This window comes from Eulemur rufifrons, chromosome 7 (genome assembly GCF_041146395.1).
Source record: "Eulemur rufifrons isolate Redbay chromosome 7, OSU_ERuf_1, whole genome shotgun sequence".
In the NCBI taxonomy this organism is placed as follows: Eukaryota; Metazoa; Chordata; class Mammalia; order Primates; family Lemuridae; genus Eulemur; species Eulemur rufifrons.
In genome coordinates, this window is record NC_090989.1 from 99,028,731 (window position 1) to 99,041,333 (window position 12,603).

A 12,603-nucleotide genomic window follows, 5' to 3' on the forward strand; every position below is an offset into this window, starting at 1 on the left:
ATAATTTTAGGAGCAGTGGGCACCTAGATAGGTTAAGAATTTCAAACTACTGCCCTGAGTATACATGGGTTTTGCATCCTGAAAATACTGTATTTTTGGTAAAGCCATGCATAAGTGGACCCTTGAAGTTCAAGGGTCAACTGTACTTCAATTCTCTGCTCTTTTGGTATCGCTTACCATTTATTAGAGAGACTGAGAGTTCTATACAGGAAGGGTCCAAAAGGACAGTGCCTGGTGGCAGTGTTGAGCATGGCTTCTCTGCTCTGAGAGGCTCAGCTCAGCATGCCCCCACTCACTCAGCCAAATGAAAGCCCCACTCAGAAAACAAACCACACAGGCCTACACATCTTAGAGCAAATTTTTGCAATGATTTTCTGTTCCTTGAGCAAGACCCTTTGGAGGTCTCATATCCCGTACACCACCTTATCAAAGTGTTCTGAGGTCACCTCCTTCCTCTGTCTTCCTCTACTCCAGCTGCCCTGCCTCCTTACTGCTCTTCAAACTCCCCTGCAAATCCTGCTCCACAGTTTGTGTTGGTGTTTCTTTTTGCTGATACATTTTCCCCACTGTTCCCTCACTCTTTTCAGCTCTCTGCTCAAAGTCACCTTAACACAAAAGTCTTCCTCTCTGCTCTGTGTAAAATGCTCCTCTCCCGTCACCCTGTCCCCTTTATCTGCTCTATTCTTCTTCATAGCCCTTGCCACTACCTGAAATTTTATATGTTTATTCTTTATTGTCTATATCCCCCATGAGAATAGGCTCCATGAAAGCAGGGCTCTGACTTTTTGTTCACAGCTTATCCCAGCGTCCAGAACAATGGTAGGCATATAGAAAGCTCTCAGTAAATATTTCATGAATAAAGGAACAAATCTTTCCAATGACTTAAAATCATCTCCCCCAGAGAAGTTTTTGTAATAGGGTTTTCTCCATCTTGTTGCATTTTCAGTGATGTTTATATAATCCAGTGTGTGTCAGAGTTCTCCGGCACCTGGAAGCTCCTTGCTGGCCCTCTACTTGATCAGAGTTTGAGTAGCCACAAATCTGACATGTGTACATTTGTGGGAGAGTCAGTAACATCTGTTCCATTCACCTAGCACTTACTCCTCCCAATTCTGAACTAGTTCTCTCATAAATGATAGGTTTCGGTGCTGTTGTTTTAAACTTATTTTAGCCTCGATCCCTTTGTTCAAAGAATGAGCAGAAGTCCAAAGCAGCTGTGTTCCATTTCTGCTCCAAACTCATCCCTTTACTGCCTAAAACTCCCAAGGGACCCCACAAGCTCCTGACTCTTCTGAGATCACACAGCTTAAAGACATATATCGGGCCCCTATACATTCCCACTAGTAAGAAGCCCAACATCAACTTCCTGAGGCTTCCTGTCCTTTCTCCCCTAATTTAGCCAAGGAACCCTGGACTTACTCAGGCAGAAATATCAAGCCTGCTGACTCCAAATGCCCGGACAGTGTCACCAGTGAGTAGCTGACCTCTTTTTTGGTTGATTTTTCTCATGTTGCTGCCACCCTGGATTTCTGTGAAAATGGTGGTCTGCTGCTCTTGCTGTTTTACACTCTTAACAAAGTTTCCTGGGTCCCTGGACCCTTGTTCAGCAATGTACATATTCATCTTACACACATGTGGCCAGGTGTGCCCATTCAGGCAAGGAGTAAAGACCCAAAGAGGAGCTACTCCACAGAGGAATTCCTAATCTGGGGCCCATGGACTAGCAGTATTTCAATTAGTTTTCTTTTAAATTATATGTACAACCATCCCTTGGTTTATGCAGGATATTGGTTCCAGGATCCCACAATACACCAAAATTCACACTTACTCAAGTCTTCAGTCGAAAGTCAGCCCTCTGTATACCTCTGGTTTTGCATCCCACAAATACTATGTTTTCCATCTCTGTTTGCTTGAAAAAGAGCCCATGCAGTTCATACCTGTGCTGTTCAAGGGTCAATTGTATTTCATTGTGTGCTCTTAAAAATATTATTCTAAGAAAGTGTCCATAGATTTCATCAGACTGTCTAAAGAGTCCACAACAAAAAATTTTTCAGAGAATAACAATTCTCTCACTTAAAAAAAAGTTAAAGATGGCTTCTTTTTATAAAATGACTTCTTTTCCTTTGGATAGATCCCCAGTAGTGAGATTGCTAGATCGAATGATAGGTCTACGTTTAGTTCTTTGAAAAATCTCCATATGGTTTTCCATAGAGGTTGTACTAATTTACATTTCCACCAACAGTGTATAAGTGTTCCCATTTCAGCACATCCACACCAGCATCTGCTGTTTTTTTATCTTTTTGATAATGGCCATTGTGACAGGGGTGAGGTGGTATCTCATTGTGGTTTTAATTTTCATTTCCCTGATAATTAGTGATGTTGAGCATTTTTTCACATATTTGCTGGTCATTTGTTTCTCTACTTTTGAAAAATGTCTGTCCATGTCTTTTTAACATGAACAGGCATTTTTATGAAATTGTGGTTAGGAAATAACCCACTTTTTTAATGGGAGCATTTGTTTTCTTCTCATGGATGTGTTGGAACTCCTTATATATTCTGGATATAAGGCCTTTGCCAGATGCATACCTTGCAAATATTTTCCCCCATTCCGTATGTTGTCTCTTTACCCTGTTGATTGTATCTTTGCCTGTGCAGATGCTTTTTACTTTAATTAAATCCCATTAGTTATTTTTAATTTTGTTGTATTTTGGGATCTTAGTCACAAATTCTTTATCTAGGCCAATGTTGAGTACAGTTTTTCCTAGATTTTCTTCTAATATTTTCATGGTTTCAGGTCTTATATTTAAGTCTTTAGTCCATCTTGAATTAATTTTTATATATGGTAAGAGATAGGGATCCAGTTCATTCTTCTGCATGAGGCTATCCGATTTTTCCAGCACTGTTTATTGAATAGGGTATCCTTACCCCAGTGTATGTTTTTGTCTGCTGTGTCAAAGATCAGTTGGTTGTAGGTATTTGGCTTTATTTCCAGGTTCTCTATTCTGTTCCATTGGTCTTTGTGTCTACTTTATACCAGAACCATGCTGTTCCAGTTACTATTGCCTTGTATAATTTGAAGTTGGCTAATGTAATGCTTCTAGATTTGTTCTTATTTATTTATTTATTTCAGAGTATTACAGGGGTATAAACACTTTGGTCACATAAATTGCCTTTGCACTGCCCATGTCAGAGCTACAAATGTGCCCATCCTCCAGACAGCATGCACCGCATCCTTTAGGTGTGAATATACCCATTCCCTCCTCCCTCCTCCCATCTGCCCAACAGCCAATGAATGTTACCACTATATGTGTACATAAGTGTTGATAAATTAATACCAATTTGATGGTGAGTACATGTAGGGCTTGTTTTTCCATTCTTGTGATACTTCACTTCGTAGAATGGGCTCCAGCTCTATCCAGGATAATGCAAGACCTGCTAGATCATCATTGATTTTTGTGGCTGAGTAGTACTCCATGGTATACATATACCACATTTTATTAATATACTCATGTATTGATGGGCACTTGGGCTGTTTCCACATCTTTGCAATTGTGAACTGTGCTGCTATAAACAATCTAGTGCAGATGTCTTTTTTATAGAATGTCTTTTTTTCCTTTGGATACATGCCTAGTAATGGGATTGCTGGATCAAATGGTAGTTCTACTTGTAGCTCTTTGAGGTATCTCCATATTACTTTCCACAGAGGTTGCACTAGTTTGCAGTCTCACCGGCAGTGTGTGAGTGCTCCTATCTCTCTGTACCCATGCCAGTATCTGTTGTTTGGGGACTTTTTGATAAAAGCCCATCTCACTGGAGTTAAGTGATATATCATTGTGGTTTTGATTTGCATTTCCCTGATGATTAGAGATGTTGAGCAATTTTTCATGTTTGTTGGCCATTAGCTGTCTTCTTTTGAAAAGTTTCTGCTCATGTCCTTTGCCCACTTTTTAATGGAGTTGTTTGATTTTTTATTGTTGATTTTCCTGACTTCTATATAGATTCTAGTTATCAGCCCTTTATCAGATGTGTAACATGCAAATTTTTCTCCCATGCTATAGGTTGTCTGTTCACTCTAATGATAGCTTCCTTGGCTGTGCATTTATTTATTTTCGTTGTTGCTGTGATTGCTTTTGAAGTCTTCTTCATAAATTCTTTGCCTAGGCCAATGTCTGTAAGAGTTTTTCCATCATTTTCTTCTCTAAATGGCTGTTTCATTTCCACAAGTTCTGTTATTTTTTTTTTTAATTATCTATCTCTTAGGTGAATATTTCATTCATGTCAGGAGTAATTTTTTTGTTTCTTTGTGTTGGTTTTCAACTGTCTCATTGATCCCACTGAGCTTACTTACAATCCATATTTGAATTCCATATCTGACATTTCAAATATTTGCTTTTGGTTGGAGTCCATTGCTGGAGAGTTAGTGTGATAATTTGGGGTGTCAAGAGAGCCTGTTTTTTCTTATCACCAGAGTTCTCATGCTGGTTCATTCTCATTCGGAACCTCTTCCCTCAGCTCAAAACAGATAGCTTTGTGGTTCACTTGTTCTCCTCTGTTGGGAACTCTGTTGTTCAGTGTAGGGAAGGCAATGTACACTACCTTTCAGCTCATGCAGGTAGATACCACTGTGGTGTTGCAGGAAATTTGGGTCAGTTGGACCTCAGACCCCTAGGAGAGGGTTCAGGTGCCAGGTGTGGTGGACTAGGTTAAGTAATCTCCAGATTCCATACTCCCGAATGGCGTGCTTGAGTCCTGGGGTGACCAGACCAACACCAGGCTGACAAACTTGCCCTCAAGCCTCCCTGAGTTCAGGTGCTAGCTGTGATAGTGAGAGCTGGGGTGATATCCTAATCCAGAAGAATGTTCAAACAGGAGAAGGGCAGATGTGCTGTGAGCCTGTGACAGGAGGGGCAGGCTCTTCTTGATGAGATCAACAGAGGTACACAGCTGTGGGATGTACACACCATTCACAGTGACAGCAGTTTCTGTCCTTCAGGGACACAAAAGGGCCCAAATTCCCAGCTGCCACCCTGGCCCAGTTGCAGCAGAGATGGTGGGGGCAGCTCAGCTCACTGTGTGTAGGGCTACCAGACTGGCTCTGGGCTGTGGCTGAAATGTTCCAGCAGGGGAGGTGTGGTTGTGCCAGGGACTTTCCTCCAGGGAGGGTAGGCTCCTCACAGAAAAGACATGCAGCTCGGGAGGGGACTCCCAGCCCCAACCTCCCTCAGCAAACATGGTAGCTTTAGTCCTTGGGGAGTACAAAAGCACTTGCTATGGCTTTTTAGAGGGAAGCAAGTGCACCCCAAGCTCCATGGAATACTGGACATGATAGGTGCTCTGTCAGAGGCAGAGTATCTGCTCCCAAGTGTCCTGGCTTAATCTTCCCCTGTGGAACCCTTGACAGTCCCACGCACAAACAGCCACAGCTGCCTAATCAGCAGTGGGCAGAGGAGGGGAAAAGAAGAAGAAGGCCCCAAATGGTGAAGAGCTGGTGCCCTAGTCCCCTTTCTCCTAAGGGGCCCTCTCCTCTCATGCCTCACTCTCCTCTCAGCTGGAAGTGGCCCACCCTGAATGCCCAAGCTCCAGGAGACCTATAGTTCCTCTGGGACCCACTGGTCCCCCAAGGCTGCTGAGTTCCAAGTGGGTGCTATAAAGCACTGGTTGTGCATCTCATGATATAGAGAACCAGGGGCTCAGATTCCTGGGTTGGGAAAGCTGTAAAGACTCTGCCTGTCTGTGAAGAGAGGGCAATGTGCCACACCCTTCTTGTGGAGCCCAGGTGTGGTGAGCAGAACATTATTAGGTGTGTAGCCCCCAACCCTGCAAGCCTGGAACTGGTTGTCCCACAGTTTACCCATGCCAAAAGCTCCCATTTGGGAGCAGAGGTGGCTACGTCCACAGCACTGGGTGGTTGGAGAGGAGAGATTCCCATCTTCCTGTCCCTCCCCAGACTGTTCAGCTTTAAACTCCTAAAATGTTGCCTTAGACCTGTGACCAGAGAGAGTAAGACCTCTTCCAAACAAACATCATGGGCAATATCCTGGGTGGAGTGCTATCCACTTGCATCTCAGTTTCACTGCAGTCTGTAGCAGGGTGGTGGGAATTGTCCTAGATGTGTGTAGGAGATTTTGGCCTCCTCATCCCTCCTCAGCTTTAAAATTCCAAAATGGTGCTTTGGGCCAGTGACTAGAGAGGGTGGGGCCCTTGTCAAGCAGGCTGTGCTGGCAGGAAATTTGGAGAAAGCAATTCACTTGACACTTGATCCTGCAGTAGCCAATCTGCAGAATGACGAGCACCATTCCAGATGTGTACTGGAAAGCCGGGTTTCCCTACCCGTCCCCAGTCAGGCAGAGGCTGCAGCCATTTCAAGCCGAAACTCAACTCAAGGGCAGGGCACTACCCAGCGTCAAACTCACAAAATGGCACCTTAGACCTGTGACCAGAAAGGCTGGGGCCCCACCCTGTCAGGCAGCATGGGTGAGAAATTGGGGAAAATACTGTCCATACATTTCTCAGTCTCGCCTACAGCCCTCAGTAGGGCAGTAGAGACTTTCCCAGGGGTCTCTGGGAGTGCCTGGGTTCCTCTTTCCCTCCTTGGAGCTGCGCAGTGGCTATAGGCATGCCCATAGTTCCCCAGTTTCTAGGTTCTCAGAATGGCACGTAGCTCAAGCTGCTTTAGGCTCAGATGCCTGTTGGATTCTGCATGAGTTCCCTTTCTAGAATAATGTCTCTGTGCGATCTCCAAGTAGCTTCCTATGTTAGGGCTGAGACCTGTGTGGGTCAGGACGTTCTCTTGCAGCCAAGATGATAAAAGCTTGTCTCAGCAAGTGGAGCCCTGGGGGCTTCTATCTTACTGTTTCACTGCATCCAGGAGCCTCTCCTGGCTGTTAGCTAGTCCTTGGCTGGGCAAGTTGCCCTGAACCCTCTCTTTATCCACTTTTGTGCTTCCTGTCACTTCCCTGGTGAATTCTAGCATTCTCTCCTAGAAGATCTGTTTGAAATGTAAGAATCTGCCTATTATTTTGGTTCATCTCTGTGGAGGAGGCACATACTACCTGTGACTAGTTGGCCATCTTTATTTTTTAGTCTCCTCCAGCTTTTCCTAACAGATTTTGGGCTTCTTCCTTGACACCTCACCCCATTCCCAGAGACAATCAAATGCCAATTTCTGTGAATTGTACCTCTTCAATAGTTCTTGAATCTGCTCACTTGTCTGCATCCCCACTGTCACCACAATAGGCTACCACTCACCCCTTCCCAGGAGTATGACCAGGGCCTCCCAGAAAATCCACTCACTAGTACTGCCCATTCCTGCTCATGAATCCCTGACATTTGAGCAGAGATCTGAAAGTGAGGAAGCAAGTTAAGCAGATGGTGTGAGATCTGGTAGCAGAATTGTGGTCCAGACAGAGGGAATAGCAGATGCAAGGACCCTGAGGAGGGAGTGTGCTCAGAGATTGGAGAGTCAGCAGGAATGCCAGTATAAATGGAGAGGAATGAGTACAGGAGGAGAGGATGGACTGAAGAGTAAGAAGGCAGGGGAGGACAGACAGATCATTTAGGGCATTATAAGCCACAATAAGGATTTTGGCTTTTAGTCATAATGAGATGGGAGCCTTTGGAAGGTTCTCAGCAAAGGAGCAATACGATTCAATTTCTGGTTTTTATGTTGAGAATAGACTACAGGTGGGCAAGGGTGGAATCATGGACACAGATTAGGAGGTCTGAATTGGAATAATCCAGTGGTCCATAGCGGTAACATATGTAGTGAGAAATGGTCAGATTCTGTGCATATTTTGAACATAGAACCCACAGGATTTCCTGACAGATTAAATATGGGACTGAGAAAGAAAGGAGTCAAGTATGATTCTTAGGTTTTGGGCCTGTGCAACTGGTTTTTACCTGGTTCCCTTAACTCCATTTTTGTAGTTGCCATTTACTGAGATGTTAACCACTATTAATAATAATGCCTGTCTTTCTAGATTTGTTTTTTCAGTGCACAGAGAAAAACTTGTTTATTTTGTAAAAATATGATCATACCTCCTTTTAAAAGTTTTACTTTAAAAGTAAATCAGTTTCTAGGTAGAAATTCAAACAGGAGAGACAGGCATACATTGAAAAGTAAAAGTTCTTCCTAACCACATATTTCCACTCCCCAGAAATAATCACTTTTAAGGTTTCCTTTTGTACAATTTCAGAAAAAAGTTTTGCATTAACAAATATTTATGTGTATTTTTTTGCATTAATAGAATAATACTATTTGTTATTTATTTTTATATTCATCCTGAATATTTTTTGTAATATCATATATAGATCTACCTCTTCTTAATGTTTGCGTAATATACCATGGCATACATGTACAATTATTCCTTACATAGATAGATATTTTAAGTTAATTCTAATGTTTTACAGTTTAAAAAATGCCTTTGCTACCTCAGCCAAGTGATCAAGGTCAACATCAACAGTGATGAATCATGTTGGTGGTACATGCTGATGATATTAATATGATGTGTTGAAAACGACATTTTACCTCTATGGTATTCCTCTAAAAACTCATAACTTCAGTGTGATCACGAAGAAAAACATTAAACAAATTCCAATAGGGAGATATTCTACAAAATATATGAAAAGTGCTCCTCAGAATGGTTAAGATAAGCAAAAATAAGGAAAGTCTGAGAAACTGTCACGCCAAGAAGAGACTAAAAAGACCTGACAGTTAATTGCAATGTGGTACCTTGTGTGGGATCCTAGAACAAAAAAAAAAAAAAAAAAGACATAAGGTAGGGAAATCTGAATACCATATGGACTTTAGTTAATAATAATGCATCAATATTGGTTCATTAATTGTAACAAATGTACCATACTCTTATAAGATGTTCACAATAGGGAAACCTGTGGGGTAGGGAGGTATATGAGAACCCTCTGTATTATCTTCTCAATTTTTCTGTAAGTCTAAAACTGTTCTAATAAAGTCTACTAAAAAAAAGCAATGCTTCCAAGAGCAGACTTGTATATAACTTTAGAAAACTTTATATATTTAGAAAAGTGTAATGACAGAGTTAAAGCATTCCTGCATTTAAATTGTTGATAGATACTGCCAAATTGCCCTACCAATTTACTTTTGCACTAGCAAGTTATATTCTTAACAATGTTTAGTAACATGTTTTCATAGATCTACATTGTCCTTTATACTGGTAGCATATTCTCTTACGTGGCTATGCCATGGTTTTCTTAACCAATCTCCTATAACAGAATTTAGGCTGTTCCTGATACTCAATATACATCCTTTTCATCCTTTTTCCTTAGGATGAACTCCTATAAATGGAATAGCTGAATTCAAGATTTTGCACATTTAAAATTTTCCATACAAACTGCCTAACTAACCTCCTGAAAAGCTATACCAATTTACATTGCCACCAACGTGACTATTTCATCTTTGCCAATCTATCAGGCAAAAAGAAGTCATCTCACTTCAATTTGCATTCCTTTGTTCCTGAATTTGAGGTCTTTTCAATGCTTATTGATCATTTGTATTTCTTCTTTGAATTGCCTCTCCACGTTCATCGCTCATTAATCTATCAAGTTGCTTACCTTTTTCATAATTTATTTGCAAAGGCTCTTTAGGCATTAAGAATACTAACCTTTTTTCTGCCATATATGCTTAACTATTTTCCCCAATTTTTAAATTTTAGCTGTTTTGGGTGTCCTTTGAGTTACTCAGACCTGTCAATCTTTCTTATAATTTCTGGATTTGGAACATGCTAAGAAAAACTCCCCTCAAAGATTATAAGTATATTTTCTAATATTTTCTTCTCTTACTTCAATGCTGTCACTTTTATACATAAACATTTTATATCTCTCATAATTATTCAATGTATGATATTGTCAAAGAACAAAACTTCAGCAAATTGAGTTTTAAAGACCTAATTGGCTTTTATTGGTGATTCATGAACTGGGCAGCATCCAGTCTACAAAATAGAAAGAGATCCAGCAGATACAGCAGAACAATTGGCTTTTATAAAGCAGCTTTAGTAGGAATAAGGAAATAGCAAAGTGCAAAAAACATATTGGTTATCATCAGGTTTTCGCTGTATGGGTTTGAGCAGAGGGGACTTCCCTACTATGTTAGCTCAGGTTGACTGGGCCCTTTTATTTTTACCGGTGGTTATGAATCTCCTGGGGGGTTTTGTTTGTTTTTATTTTTTATTTATTTTATTTATTTATTATTTATTTTTTTTCCCAGAAAACTGACCTACTTAGGGATTTGGTTATCATCTCTATCCTGATTTCTTACAAATTCAGACTGACAAATAAACAACTTAGGCCTTGGTTTGGCAATGTGAAGCTTTAGCATGAATGACTCCATTTTGTTTTGGTCTGCTGGGCCCTAGTGCAGGAGCTCAGTCCAAATCAACGGCCTCCTATAAATTTTATTTAACAATATGAAATAGGACTATATATTTGTGTACATATATGTATTTCAAATGACTACTCAATTATCACAGCACCATACATTGAAAAATCTACATATTCTCCCATTGACTGGAAATATGGTATCTTTGTCATATACTTAATTTATATATATATTCACAAATATGTGTGTGTGTTTCTAGATTTCATTTTATTTATCAGTGCCTGGATCAGTATTACACTGTGTAACAATTGTAATTTTCAGTATGACGATATGTTTTGTTATTGTATAGGATACATCACCCACCATTACTCTTCATCTTCAAAATATTCATGGTGCTTTTAATTAATTTGTTTTCCCAGAGGAACTTTAGAATGCATTTTTGTCCCTCTTAACCACACTCCCCTCACCCCCAAGACTCTTGTTGAGGTTTGGACCAGGATTGAATTTACTTGAGAGAATGGTTATATTTAAAATATTGCTCTTTCTCTTTTCTAGCTGGAGCCAGTTGAAGAGAAGAAAAAGAAGGTTCCTGCTGTGCCAGAAGCCCTAAAAAAAAAAAAGCAAAAGAATTTCAAAAAGCTGAAGATTAAGCATCTGAGAAAGAAGTTTGTCCAAAAGATACTTCAAAAGGCAAGGAGGAAGCTTATCTATGAAAAAGCTAAGTACTATCACAAGGAATATAGTCAGTACAGAACTGAAATTTGAATGGCTGGATGGCAAGAAAAGCTGGCAACTTCTATGTACCTGCAGAACCCACATTGGCATTTGTCGCTAGGATCAGAAGTATCAATGGTGTGAGCCCAAAGGTCCAAAAGGTGTGGCAGCTCCTTTGCCTTCACCAGATCTTCAGTGGAACTTTTGTTAAGCTCAAAAAGGCTTCATGTAACATTCTGAGGATTGTAGAACCATATACTGCATGGGGGTACCCAAACCTGAAGTCAGTAAATGAATGTATCTATCAGCATGATTACGGCAAAATCAATAAGAAGCAAATTACCTTGACAGATAACACTTTTCACTGGTCAATCTCTTGGTAAATATGGCAGCATCTGCATGGAAGAGCTGATTCATGGGATCTGTACTGTTGGAAAACACTTCAAAGAAGCAAATAACTTCCTGTGATCCTTCAAGTTATCTTCTCCATGAGGTAGAATGAAGAAAAAGACAACCCATTTATAAAAGGTAAAAGTTCTGGCAACAGGCAAGACCAGATCAACAGGCTTATCCAGAAGGATGAACTAAGGTGTCTACCATGATTATTTTTATAAACTGGTCAGTTAATAAGCAGTGACTGCTTTCAAACTGAAAGAAAAAAATTAAATATTGAATCTTCCCATATAAAAATATGATATATTTCTCAAATTATTCTTCTTTTAAATTTAATATATTTGCAACTTAGATATTCCTTAGTAAGTTTATTTCTAAGGTGTTTTATAGGTTATTATTGTGAATAAGGTTTCCCCCCCACTAAATTTTCTTACCAATTATAGCTAAAGAAAAGCTATTGTGTAAATGAGATGGGTCTATATGTGAATGTGTTGCTGTTGTTGTCCTCCTAAACTTTATCAAGTTTGGCATCAATGTTGTGCCTGCCTTGAGTATTTGTTATGTTTATTACTGCTGTCCTATCTATAGCTTCTAGTCAGTCCATATGGTCAGGCTGTATATCCTGATTTTTTTTAAAAATCTATCATTGGTCTGATATGTTTTTAAATTGATAATCCTGGGATTATCAGCTAGGTATATGTAGGTATATGTCTAGACTAACTATCTCATCTGCAAATAATGATAAATTTGCTACTTCCTTTATGATAGCATACTTTATATTTCTTTTTTTTTTATCTTACAGCATAGACTAGAACATTCAGGAGGATGTTTAAGAATAGCAAAGGTAATATATATCCCTGTCTTCTTTCTAAATTTAATATCCTTGAATTGTTAGAAATATCTCTGATTAACCATCTAGTTCTATGCCAGCAGGGAAAATGTAAAGGGAATCAATTTTCAGATCCTTACCTTCCAGAGGAACTCATTCCCAAAACTGACATGCTAGAGAGTATACCTGTGTTCACATCAGCTATTCTTCTACTTTTCAAAATAAAGGCATACATCTCACCCATCCCAAGTCTTTCAATGGAACATTTCTGAGTGTAAAAGTCTCCAGGGCACTAAACAAAAGGATAGACTCCTTT

The 12,603-nt window shown here is 40.0% G+C and overlaps 1 pseudogene; it reads left to right on the top strand.

The window, feature by feature from the left end:
- Positions 1-6,282: 6,282 nt before the first annotated feature.
- Positions 6,283-11,667, top strand: LOC138385774 (large ribosomal subunit protein uL30 pseudogene; annotated as a pseudogene).
- The last annotated feature ends 936 nt before the right edge of the window (positions 11,668-12,603 follow it).